The 13,608-nt window shown below is 41.1% G+C and overlaps 1 protein-coding gene across 6 annotated transcripts in view; it reads right to left on the bottom strand.

Annotated features, from left to right (window-relative positions):
• The window catches only part of LOC128883548 (trichohyalin), a 138,123-nt gene that overhangs the window by 54,669 nt on the left and 69,846 nt on the right, over positions 1–13,608 (bottom strand). For 4 of the 6 annotated variants that reach the window (XM_054136047.1, XM_054136076.1, XM_054136084.1 and 1 more), the window contains exon 1: positions 8,029–8,416. The exons of the other annotated variants lie outside the window; for them this stretch is intronic. The gene's annotated coding sequence lies outside the window, so the exon portion shown is untranslated. Of the gene's footprint in view, positions 1–8,028; positions 8,417–13,608 lie in introns of those variants that run through there. 6 annotated transcript variants of the gene reach the window in all.

Raw genomic sequence — 13,608 nt, 5'->3', positions numbered from 1 at the left:
TAATTGGACTCCTCTCTGTGGATTTCTTTTTTTTATTAGTATTCTCTCCAAAACAAAGTAGACTCTTGAACATAAATTTTAAAGGCACAAGCGACGATACGATATTGCATAAATACTTTATATGAGAGAAAATATATTTTCGATCCATCTTATGGTGGTTGATTAAGAGATTGGTGCAATGGGAGTGGGGGAGGGGGGGAGGGGGGGGGGGCTAGCGGATTAACGAAATTTTGAAAGTAAAAATAAATTATGCATGCCGTGTTTAATGTAATTTTCATATTTCAGCATTCCGTGTGTTTTTACATTTTGCACGGCACGATAATTGAATCACGAGCCTCGTAACTTTCATAAATGTGTAATGATACTACACTGTATAAATTAGGTCAAACTGGAAGTAGACTCTCGATTGCAAAGGCTTGAAGGCTTGGAGTAACTAATATATGTACGTGTATGTGTATATAACAGTGTATGGACAATTTCTTTTGTTTATTGAAAATAATATGTCTTCAAAGACTTCTCATCAATTAATAATTGTATTAATTGCCGAGTATCTTTTCCTCGATTTTTTTTCTTTTATTGTTTGAAAAGAATATACAACACAGTACATTCCCATACTAATTTCGTTGGTATACACTGCATAATCTTCGATGATTATTTAACCGATGCGCAGTCGTGTAATTAAGGAAGAAATTTATTTATTCAAAGAAACTACGAGATGCACTAGAATGTTCCCTTCGATGAAAGCTGTGCGAAGAAACACGCTCCTAATGAATATTAACACACTTTTCTGCGGAATAAACAGAAAGTGTAAAGCGGTAAAAACACGTGTTCGATATGTAACGAAGAGATAAACAGTTACGGAAACGAGTATGGAAAGCGTAATTATACAAACAAAAGAAAAACTTGTTCCTTTTTACTATGTAATTAATCGAATCGATTGTATAATTGTGGACATTTTTTAATGGACCCTGGTTGTAGTATACCGTCACATTTTTCTACAAAATCTGAATAATATGCACGTCGTCTCATTAATAATGTTACGAGGTGAACAGAAACCTCGAAACTGCTAGCTTTCACATTCTAGAATAAAGAAGCATAACCTGCTTCTCTGAATATAGTAAAGGGGTTTTGTTCGTAAATTACAGAACCATTAAATTCTACGGTTTAAAAATTCTATAAATTTATCGTAGCATATATTAATTTAGAAATTAAAGGCACAGCATGAGATGAAGTAATACACCTAGAATCTTCGTTCGGACACTATTATGTATACATATATGCATATTCTTGTTTTCCAATTTTTTAAAAACAATCACCTCTAATTTTCTGTTTCTTTAATCATTGAAATACTGAAAACTAATGGCGTTCAGCGTACCTGTATACCGCGTGTATCGCATCAAACGCAAATCATCCTCGCGACTCTCTTAAAAATGTAAACGTTAATCACACGAATGCTACGATCCTTGAAAATTCTAGCCAGCCTTGAAATTGCCACCGTTCCTAATGGATTTTCTAAGAAAGCCTTCGAAATAATCACTTGTTCGATAAATTGCATCCAACGAACAATAATCGTAAAGAGAATGGAGGAGGTACCGTAAGCGATATTCTGTAACAAATATGTTAGAAATATTTGTATATTATGACATGAAAAGTGACGAACGAGTAAGAAAAAGTTTGGAAAATGGTATTCTGCATGTTCGCCGCAGCGTTCGGCTAAAAAAGATTTACGAGCGCGTGAGTTTCCTATTGTTTTGTCAAAGGTTGGCGCTTTCGCCCAAGACGATCGCTCGGTTTTCACGAGGAGCATCGATTGTTAAAGCGTATCCCGCTTTTTAAACCGAAGCGCCGCGACCACGTCGCACCGCGCCGGCTCAATTAGGAGAAACTCCGTTGGCAGACTTTCGAATTGCCTAGAAAATGAATTTTCTTTCCACGGTTGAAAAGATACTTGACGGCCGATCGTGAGTTCTACGATTCCACGTCAAGTGAAATTACACACTGTATTAATTAAACGCGCGACCCATTGTTCCGCGTAATTGGTCAATTGTCCCGACGAAATAACGCGACAATTATAAACTTTTGACCCTCGTGGATCCCGTACACACAAACGCAATTAAAAACAAAATTTCGATATGCTGATACTACTGACTTTTCAAAATAGAAAAGAAAAACTATTTATTTAACCATAATTGAATAAAAGGATTCAGTAAATTTCGAGAAAGTTAAAATTTGATATTTCAAGTTTTATAATTATTTAAAATGAAGCTGCATCATCGGTAAAATGGAAAATGTATGAAAGCAGAGGGTGGTTGTCGAGGGAAACGCTCGAGATATCCTCTCGAATTACACGCACGTGGAAATTCCCCGAAATATCTAACGAATCTGTTGAAAAGCCAGCGATAATTATAGATGAGAGACCCATTTATTCAGAGTCGCGATCAGGCGGAATCCTGGGCCCCGTGAGCGTGTTTCACGAGAAATATCAACGATCTTTACGACCCTTGCGCCCAAGGGTATTCAGGGTGGAACACGGTAACGGCAAAAATATATCATGGCCTTACTCGTATTTCGGTCTAGGCTAATGCACGGAAACACGCCGTCTGCGGACACGTGTTCGTCGTATGGCTGTCTGCTAGTTACGATACATACTTGGTTGAATTTTTGTTGCGTGACCCGGACCTTGAACGCGTCAGAGATCATAATAGTCGTGTACGTCAGCAGACTAAATCTGAATTAGAATTAGTAGCCATCTCTGGTTCCTAATCAAATAAGAAACTATAATAGCTGGATAGGGTGAAGGTAGGGATCAGAAGAAAGGTGAGAGTACGCGTATTTCTACATAGTTGACCTTCTATCGTAGAGAGAAAGAAAGAAGAGCCTTGGATTAGGGGTGTAACTACCCTGATCGTCCAAAGAATGGATCAATTTTGAGGAATTTTTGATGCGAGTATCGTGTAACTTGGAAGATTCAAGTTTGAATATTTGAAGAATATTAGTTTGATAAGTAAAGTGACAAGCAGGTTCGTTAACAACTACTATTTTCTCAAAAATGAAGACATTCGTCGTAATAAACGTTGGCAGTATTACACCATAAAGCCTGGGCGCGTTCGATAATTGCACGAAAATGTTAAGCGAATTAAGAGGTTCGGAATAAATTTCAATTAATCGAGTGGAACAGTGGAATGACGTTCCTGAACACCGACGTACCACGATCGAACCCTTCCAGCTTCTCCACCCCCGTGGGACTATTAATAGATATCGTTTTGGCAATTTGCCTATCGTTTCCTTTCATTCATGTTCCTGTTGCCGCGGCTGGCAAGCGCAAAAATAAACCTCGACTAGTCTACGGTGGTCCCCCTGCCAGAAATTACCATTCTCCCCCTTCACATTCGATTATCTTATTAGGGGTAGGCACAGTCCATCGCCTTTATTAATTCGCAATTGCTGTAATTAACGTTATTAATATACAAATACTAACTCGTTCTATTTAAACGATTGTTATTTCATTTCCATATAATCGCCTAGTGTTTTTTCACTGTTCTCTTCATTTTTATTACTAGCTTACTTTCCCACAAGCTAAATATATTCGTTGCGCTATAATCGCGACACAATTTAATAAACGTTTAATAAACGTTCCCAATTTACGCGTTCCACATATTACCCTTTATATTCGAATTTTATGGGCATATTAGCAAATTGCTGTTCGCCGAACCTAATTACCTCGGCGAAGGTTCGACCGATAGAGCGTTAAAGGTAAGAAGGCGATCGGTAGAGGAACGTTAAATCGCACAGGTGCGGGCCGACATATTCACCATGTTCTTGGTGAGTAACGCGGCCTTTCTCCATGACATTTGAGAGGCAAGAAAACACGTAGGTGGAGTTGTTGCATCTCTCATTACGATGCAAGGACAACCAGCCTCGGAATGACTCCGAGATCCTGCTACCACTGTTTTTAATTTCGTTTATGTCGTTTAGTCGCAAACAGTGTTACACAAGCCTAGATATCAGAAAGCAATTGCTTCTTTCCAGAGTTACAAACATTGATAATTCCACATCAGTGTAATCATTCTGGCAATCAAATAAACTACTGACACGAAAAAATGGCATAACATTGCTCGGATGCGATAGCGTAATGTAAACAATCGCAGATAAACGTACAAGGACGGTAAAAATGATAGGAAGCGTTCGCAAATAATTCCGATAAGCACAGCCTAGCAACAAATCAATATTTTTCTAACAAGCAACTTAAAATAATAAAATGCATTAGTGAAGTACATGCATGTATTATATGTATAATGGAAGATTGAATCATTTTCTACAGAAATGTTTGTCTCTATTCTAAGTTTCAAAATATACCGATCCAAATATCGAACAAATACAGTTTAAAATCAGTGGGTCAAACTTCCAAACAGCAATGTTCAAAAATTGATTTGTACGATATAATAAACAGCGCGTTGTAATAAATTTCCTATATAACATTCTATTGAAATCTTACAATTATACCATTCGTTACACTTTCGAATCAGCTCGGTAAATAGGTAAAGGCAGCAAAAAAAAATAATTGATGCACCATAGGCTTCCCTTGAAACCGTGCAACTTCCGCTCGAAGCTCGAAGCATTGTTTCGTGCAGCAAGCCATTCGCTGGCGATTCGTGCCGATCTAGTTAGATGAATCATGCAGCAGTATTTCTAAATGTTTACTCGTTCGAATCGCAGCACCGAAGCACTGACAAAGCTACTGTTACGACATTTTCTCTGGGATTAGTGACGTCTGCGATTCGGTCAGCTGGCTACCCGGAAAAGAAATCGTAACCGGTTGTTACGTAATCGGCGCGATCGACTAGACCGAAAAGACACGTCCCGACTAATGTAACCGGTAGAACGTTCACGGATTTTATCGACATTAGTGGCTCTTCTAATCTGAGGGATCTCGAAAACCTGCCCCCGCTATTTCAAAACTTTTCGACTGGCTTCAGGAAACGACTTGCCCTCGAGTTAAATAAATCCACGAGTATTCATAGCACTCCCATAAATATATTCAGAACAAACCTCTGATCTCTATGCTTTATATTTTAGATAAAAAGAACAAGTTTATATTTTTGTTTATATTTTCACATACGATTCAACTACCAAACCAAAACCAAAGTTTTTTTTTATCATTCCGATTGTATGTCTACTCTTAATTTTAACTTGATTTGGTTATTACCAAACGCCGCGTTTTAAACAACAAGTAAGCCGTAAACCACGATCCGAGGGCGAAAATAGAAATGACGACTTGTCGAAAGTAAAATATACCCGCAAACCGATGGAAAGAAAATGAAGCGAAGTGAAAATGAGTACGCGATCGACTCCCTTTATTAGAGTCACGTAACGTTCTCTCCGACGCGACGCGACGCGACGCGAATCGTCTACCGAACCGGTAGCAGGATTTGCGTCCGTTTAACAGGTGGTGGTGAGCAGGTACGCAAATTTTTCGTTTAGACCCGTTTCAACACGGACGACACGTCAGCGCTCCACGATCAAATGTGTTGGACAGCTTTAATTACTTTCCTGGCTACCGACTAATGACTGACGTCAACATACCCCTAACTGAATCGAACACGAGAAAACGCGTGTAATTTCTCAGCTTACGTTCTGTGCTTGCTCTTTACATGGGAAATAATCTCGTAACCAAAGTTAATTCACTAATTTTCAGCAAGTCCTCTTCCATTTCATTTCTTCTATTTTAATACAGGCTTTTTTTTGTAGAGCTGTCACAGTAATTACTTGAATATTCTAATATTTCAAACACGAAGGATACGCGTAAAACGTGTGAATGGGAAAAACTGACGCCTAATTCCCGGTGACCGGTGACCGGTGACCAGCTAGCTGACCGAACTTGGAATTAGCTTTTCGAAATCGCACGATTCGGCTGCGTCATCGAGTCGACAGAAACCGTGACCCCAAGTCAAATAAGATTTGAAAGGCAACCGTCGAGTCAGATGAATTCTAAACAAACGCGTATCACTCACCCGCTAGATTTCTATGAGAGCTTTTTTTCCATGCAACTCTACTTCTCCTTTTGTTACACTCAAATACGACTGCACGTTTCCGCGCACGTGTACAAGAAACTCGTCAAGGATAACAACTACGGAATCATAACCACCAGCGAATCGCTCGCGAGTTGCGTTCGTCAAGGCGGAGCTGAGATCTCGCTACTCGTAACTCGATTTTACTAATCTGGCCAATTTACCTAAACAACGGTCGATTAAATTTAATTTAAACTAGACATAAATATATTTAATTAAATGATTATTGATTTTTAAAAAAATAAGTGAAAAACATAAGTTGCAAGATAGATGCAAATACAATGCTGGGAACCGAAATTATTACTCGTATCACGATACATCGAACATTAAAGTCTCTTCTGAGAGGAGTGCTAAGATTTCCCAAGGCTAATCAACGTCGGTGCAACAAAATGACGATCGATCAGCGCCGTGTGGGATGATTAACGAAAAAGCAGGGTAGAGAAAAAAGGTCGGGGAGAAGAAACAACTGTATGCACGTATTCGGCGTTGCGGTTGAAGAATAATGAAGGGTACACGCAACAAAGGGCCGAGAGGAACGAACGTACGAATTACAAGCCGGGTCAATTATCCGGCCTCCACGACCGTTAATCCAATTTATGAAATGGCCGGTCACGAGTGTACCACACGCGGCGCGTGCGACGAAAAGGAGCGTGGACCGCGCTTAATCGTGGGTAGAAGGACCGTTCCGTGAACGTACGGTTAATGTACAGTGCCGGACGAAAGTATTGCCACGGCATACCTCTTTAGTGTACAAATGCTCGCACCTACCGAAACAATTCAACTCTAGACTTTATTTCATTATTTGGCCCTCAACACTCACTCTACATTCCCTCCTTTACAAAAATAGTCAAGTGTCCTTTTGATGTTATTTTGAAAGTTTGAAAAGCGAGCACTGGTGTGTCTTTTGTTGGTCGCAAAGACCACTCAATTATGGTAACAGGTCTTTTTCTTAACAGAACAATTGCTGGACTTTTGTAGAGGTTTAATAGAGGGCTGTACGTATATGTATACACATACACATATGATACGATTTCTACACATAAATCGACTTCTTAGATCTTTACGTACATATAAAAAGGATACAAGGTCATCGAAAATTCGATGCATTAAGCATTCTATTCCTTTCTAATCGTTACGATTCTACTCCTATAATCTCAGGAAATGATCAAATTTCTATTCAACTATATTCTCCAAAAGTGTTAAAAAAATTGAAGAATAAAAACGAATCGGTTTCCCTTTACAACTTAAAAGAACTGACAAATAAAAACAAATTCATTGTTCGTTACATTTCAACACCCCAAGTACAACAAATCCCCTTCACGTCGAGTGAAACGATTAGAAACTTTTGAGGGAAGGTGTATGTGCCGCAGAAATGGCGAAAGGGTGAACAAAGTTGCAAAATGCCACGGGCATAATCATCGTATCCCGCGCGCTACGTGCAAATAAACGCCGAAATGCGCTCTATCGTTCGGAAAAAAAAAGAACAGCGAAAACACGGTGCCCAGGTTTTCGCCTCGCACCGCGAATCATTTATCAACCTTGATACCACCTCGATCGCTAGCCGTTAATTTTAATGCGAATACGTTTACCGGGGATAAGAGGATGAATACAGGATCGATCGATTTCTTTTATTCTCCGTGCAATCGACATAATCTCACCTCTCAATTTTTTTTATCTCGACGTATATTTGAACACGTATAGGAAATTAGATAACGGAGGACTGCAACGATACACGATTATAGAGATTTACGTTTGTGGTTAGTGGATTTTTACTTGATCCAGACTGGAGCTAGGTATACATATAGGGAAAGTAATTTATAGAAGAAGAGCCGTAATAATTTGTTATCGCTCGGTTTTATAGCGGGGAGTTTTATCTGGGGGTTTTGATGCGTGGAAGATTAACGTTAACCATTTGCGCTTCACTAAAAACTATGTAGTTAAATCCATATGGAGTACTCACTTTTCTAAACAAAGACTATTCGTCATGTTATACTCCAAATCCGTGACGAATCACACACTAAAAAATCACTCTTGACGTACAAACACTGATACTTTGAAATTTTCAAAGACGCGAGTATCGTCCCCACAGACGTAACGCGTGAAACAGATAAGAAAACGACTCGAACAGTTATATATGTTACATGTTATATTGCGTTAATCGAAAATTCGCGAAAAAGAACCGATGGGGAATTTGAATCGTCACGTCGACACGAACTTGATTCAACACAAACACACCGATCCTGCTCGGAACGACAGATCCACTGGGATTGGATGTTCCTAGTATCACTCGAACGTGGTCGATCGCGAAATTACCGACGCGACATAACTTCGCCGACAAAGGACGGCCGATGACTGAGGATTTAATTATTTTGTATTACGGTGCTCCCTCTCTTGTCGATCTACGTCTGCGCAGTGACGGCCTCGTGGCCCCTCTACGCGGTACATGCATTCGCTAAACGTGACTCCTTGAATTCTGCGCAGCCTTCGATTATTCGCCATTCCTTCCGCATTCGTTGTCAGCTCTAAACTTTAGTCGACTAATAGGTGGCGAGCAAACAACGTGTAGCAATTTAAACGAGACGTTTAATCGATAGTTACATCTTTAGTCGACTGTTGGGAAATATTTAATGAGATTAGTTTACGCGATGACACATCGCAACGAGGATGCTGAACTTTACTCAAATAATAGGTGACAAGGTTTGAGAAGCCCTGTATCAGAGATACGAACGGCTGGGCGTTTCATAACGTGCGAACGTTTGCCGCGTTCTTGGTAAAAGAAGCGGTGCACCCGTGTTGGGACATGGGTGAAAAGTTTCTAGCGTGCGTTTCGTGCATGCGCTTATACGTAATGCACGTGTTGCAGAAACCAGACACGGCAAAACAGATAGGGTTGGCAAAGATGGTGCAAACGATCTACGTCGACGCAGCACACGCCGCCGCCAGCGTGGATCGCGGCCGCACGATTAACTACGAGACAATGTAATCGAGACGATAAACTCGATAACTCGTAATTAAAGTTTCCAGATCGACCCAGTGACTGCGGCCGAATGAATGAATTACAAGTAATTGCGAGATCGGCTTACGCAACGTCCAGGCTGCTGGGGACGATTTTATCGCCAAAGTACAAGCGATCGCGCTCCCCGGTTAACTTGTAAGATCTTTGTTCGTGTAGTGGAGAGTCTCAGAGAGCGAGGAGAATTCTGCGATATCTTTGGTTCGAGAACATTTTTTTTTTTCCTATTTCTGATCCTGTTTCGCTGTTTAAATAACAAAGAAAAATGTATTTATCGCAAAGACAATTATAATCCAAGAGAAGCAAACAAAGATTCTACTGAAATTAGCAAGAAACTTTACAAAGCGAAACAAACGAAGAAATATTTAGAAGGAAAGACAACTCCAATAATACCGTTATCTATATATTCGATTCAATTTGTCAACTCACAAATCTAAATTATAATTTAATTTTGACCTTGCTGTGTGTATCGAGCGACGAACAAAGTACCGTGACGAAGATTTCCGTTCGTCATCTAGAAAGCGGAAATTCTGAGCGCTAACATCATCGTTAATGGTAACCGTGAAAAATCGTCGAATCTCGTGCACTATCGACCAGAGGGAACACACAACGGGTCTACGAGTCGGCTAAACCGTAATTAAACCACGTGAATTCAGTTTCGACCAGTGACCAGAACGAATATGTTCGGGTAAGAACGAATGTGGGTCATCGAAATCTTTTTTACAGACCTGCGTGCGTGCACGACACGCGTCACGATCGGCCACGTGCACGGCCAATATAAATGTAATTATGCACGGTGTGTATTGTCGATTTTACTTCTGGGTCGGAGGAACCGGAAACCATGACCGTCGCACGCCCATGGAATTTTAACTAGTCGAAAATTCGTCTGGCACCGTGTTGCGAAACTGAACTCGTTTTCTTCGAGACGGTTTCTAAACACGTGGATTAATTTCTCCAAAATACTGGATAGCTTGCAGCCACATAAAACCAGATCAGATCTGAGCGATCGATCCAAAGCAAGCAAAAATAATTTTCCATCCACGATTCCCCCATCCACGATGAGATTATCACAAGTGGTCGGAAAATAGCGAAAATAGCGAAAAGACCTTCGTGGGTGGTATTTCCGCGGAACAATATTTTCTTTGTAATAATTAGACGCGACAAGCTTCGTAGGAAGCTACGTTCCGCGGGCACAATTCAGAGTGAGAAACGCGTGACATGACGCGAGCGGAAAAGAGAGGACTGGGATGAGAAATTGCCAACAGTCTGTACAGCGAAACAACCACCGTTAGTTTCCATCGTGTCAGAAATGGTTTCACATACCAACCGCGATTGTACTTTGAACTGATTTAACGTACGAATATTAAATTTTGATAATTAATTCCGATACGCGACGCGGAGCAACGCTGAACATCAATATTTCGCTTAACGGGGTGCTATTTTCATCGGGCGCCGACGGGAACGCGGTATGCGGTTTTGCATTACACGCGAGGCTCGTTAAGCAAAATGCATGTCACGGTGGCCGCGACAACAATTAACGACGAGAAATACGCGACGCGTTATGCAGGAGGGAAACAGAAGTGCTCGGGGTAGAAGAAAATAGTAAAACACGATAGGAACGCGAAGGAAAGCAACGAGGTGCAAATCGTATCTGTCGACATTAGTCCAGACAGGAATTCAACTATGTTCGTATCTGATGAGTTTAACACGTAGAATATACCGTCAAGTGTATGTTGTTCGACAATAGTTTCAATCTTTTTGGAATCGCGATATAGTTAGCTATATGCATTTGCCTAATGTCCTTGTCTCGGCTCTCTTGGATAAATTGTACCATCTAATATATACAGAGTACCTTTTGAAAGAAAAATATACTATGCTACAAGCATTTGCTTACAATTCGTATTCACATGTAAACCATCTTTAGCAATTAGTTGTGTAACGGGTAACATCGACCTCTAATGCTTTAGAAAATTATGGAAAATTGACGAGGCAAAACGACAAAGAAACATGCTTTTATTTATTTTATATGCTTGTTATGTTGCTTTATTTATTTGTAGAATTTTTCTGAACAGGGTCTGAAATGAAGTTCAAGCAGGGAATATTTTAGTTGATTGCATGTTTCTTAATCAAATTAATAAAATTATATTCATGTGTCGAAAAATATCATACGGAATAACAATCACGTGCGCAATTTCTCTGAATATAATATACTCGAAGAAGAAGGGCAATGGCTCGTGAACCGGCCAGGTGCATCTCGTGCTACTGATGCATAAGTATCGAGCCACTCGAATGGCTTGTAGAAATTACTAGTTGGAGCAGATATTTACTTAAGAAGGTTCTTACCGATAGTCTGTGCGTGATAAGAATGACGCAGTCTGTTACTTTGCGTTTGAGAAGCAGTTTTGAGAGTTGAACGAGTGCAAAGGTCGAGTGTTACAGAGTTGAGAGCACGGAATAATGTACGCACGAGAACTCGAGAGCTGCAATGATTTATACAACTATCGTTGATGGTACTGTTTAAACAATAATTGTTAAGTGTGCGGGTTGTTGTATGGTACATGTTCAATTGGATGCCAGTACTTGAATATAATTTACATTCTTCTAAAGAGGATCTAAACCAACATACCAAGACTTACCCAATCGAAGTCACGGAATAGCCAAACTTTTCACACGATCCTCTTATCCAATTAATTCGTTATCGTCGAGTCCTACGTTAATAACTCGCTCGAATTTCCTGTAGAGTTACACGAGCCTCCATGGAACAGACAAATGATCCCGCTGGCGGCCAATCTTTCGCGAGTTTAATTTCCCTCGCGCGGGACAGTCACCCGTGACATTAATTGCGTGCGGCGCATGCTGGGGATGTTTGAGAGAGAGAGGGAGAGGGGGAGAGAGAGAGAGAGAGAGAGAGAGAGAGAGAGAGAGAGAGAGAAAGTACAATTGAAAATGAGAAACACGTGACGGGACACGAGTGCGAACCACGGAGCGGGGAAAGAAGAAGACTAACGGGCCATGGGCGTTCGGTTGGAACAAGTATCGCGGCCTGTTCTCGCAGCCTACGCCGCGCGCCGCGCCGCGCCGCGCCGGTGAGGAGAGGTTATTAGATGCAGAACGTCGCGTCGTGTCGTAATAAATGCTCGGCGCATAAATACGCTCCGCGGCGCGGCCAGCCATGCAGCCACGTCGCGGAGGTCGTTTCCATGTCGTCTAAATTTTTTCTGCGGCGACGAGGAATGCCTGAGCATTCGACACAGTTGCACTTGAACCAGGAAATCGTCGTTTTCGCGTGGAATTCCGCCTGCGGGAGGACGAGAAACGACGCGACGTCGTCTGGCACGCACGCGAAAGTATTTCGGGGGATATTAACGCTACCTTCCGATTAGCCACCCGTGCAACGGGGTGTCGTCCAATTGAAAGATCTTGACGGTGTTGTGGTTACGGTTAGGAAGCTGTGAACTCTTGAGCCTGAGCCTCCGTGTGCAGATAGCTCCGAGTAATTCGATTAACCTGTGCGTGACTTCTTAGATTGCCGAGAACACCTTGAACCTGGCCACCTACGAACCCTGCATTATCCTAGGTTCTAAGTTATGCATCCGTCGTGAAACTTTCTAAACCTTGACCTATCTCGTTATCTCCTCGGCTATTTCCAAACTCCGATGCTATTATTATATGCTATTATTATACGTAGAGTACTAGCTGCATTCCGCGGTTTCACCCGTGTGGAATACTACATATGTATTTATTTTATGTCGTTCGCATTCGACCGCGTGTTCCTTCACGAATGAGTAGGCAACTGTCTTTTGTTTTCTGTAACTCGTTGTCAGATGTTTCGATCGATATTTCCGATAGCGAGTACGTCGCGATGCCACAACTTTATTACGTCTTATTACACTTCCAAGTCTAAATATTCAGACGTTCATCTTAATCGGCATTCCATCGCAACGAAAAAGAAGAGAAGAGAAACTGAGGAGAAAAATCACCGCGGTGAACGAAACTGAGAAAGCTGACTGTGGTGGAGGGAGCGGGGATTTCTTGCACAATCTTTGACGTGCAATTTCAACGAAGGTAATGGAAGGACACCGTACGGTAAATCGCGACGGTCCACGATCCAGACTCCATTCTGTTCCGCTCTGGTTCCATAGAATGGCGAAAACTTGGATTTGCCCCCTCCCGCTGGTCGCATGAACTGCAACTATTACGCAGAGTTTAAGGCAGAAAATTTAAATAACACGATACAAACTTTCGTCTTTCTTTTTTCTTAAAAATATTACAATATTGCAATTACATTCTGAGCATGATTTCAAACAAAAGATAGAAATTGTAAAATAAAAAATGTTCTTCTTCATTCGCTGTCCTTCTCTACACTCGAAGTTTGTTGGCAAAACATTAGAAGATACGGCAACGACTGAAGGAGGCATGCAAAATCGGAGAACCAAAACATTGCGCTCGAGGTTTTTATGTGTCAACACTTGACACGAGTCGAGCGTCGAACGTAGAAAAGGACAGATAGTGAAAGAGAAAGAGGTC

This window comes from Hylaeus volcanicus, chromosome 1 (assembly GCF_026283585.1).
Source record: "Hylaeus volcanicus isolate JK05 chromosome 1, UHH_iyHylVolc1.0_haploid, whole genome shotgun sequence".
Taxonomy (NCBI): domain Eukaryota; kingdom Metazoa; phylum Arthropoda; class Insecta; order Hymenoptera; family Colletidae; genus Hylaeus; species Hylaeus volcanicus.
The sequence above is the reverse complement of the archived record's forward strand: the minus strand, read 5'-3'. Positions and strand labels throughout refer to the sequence as shown.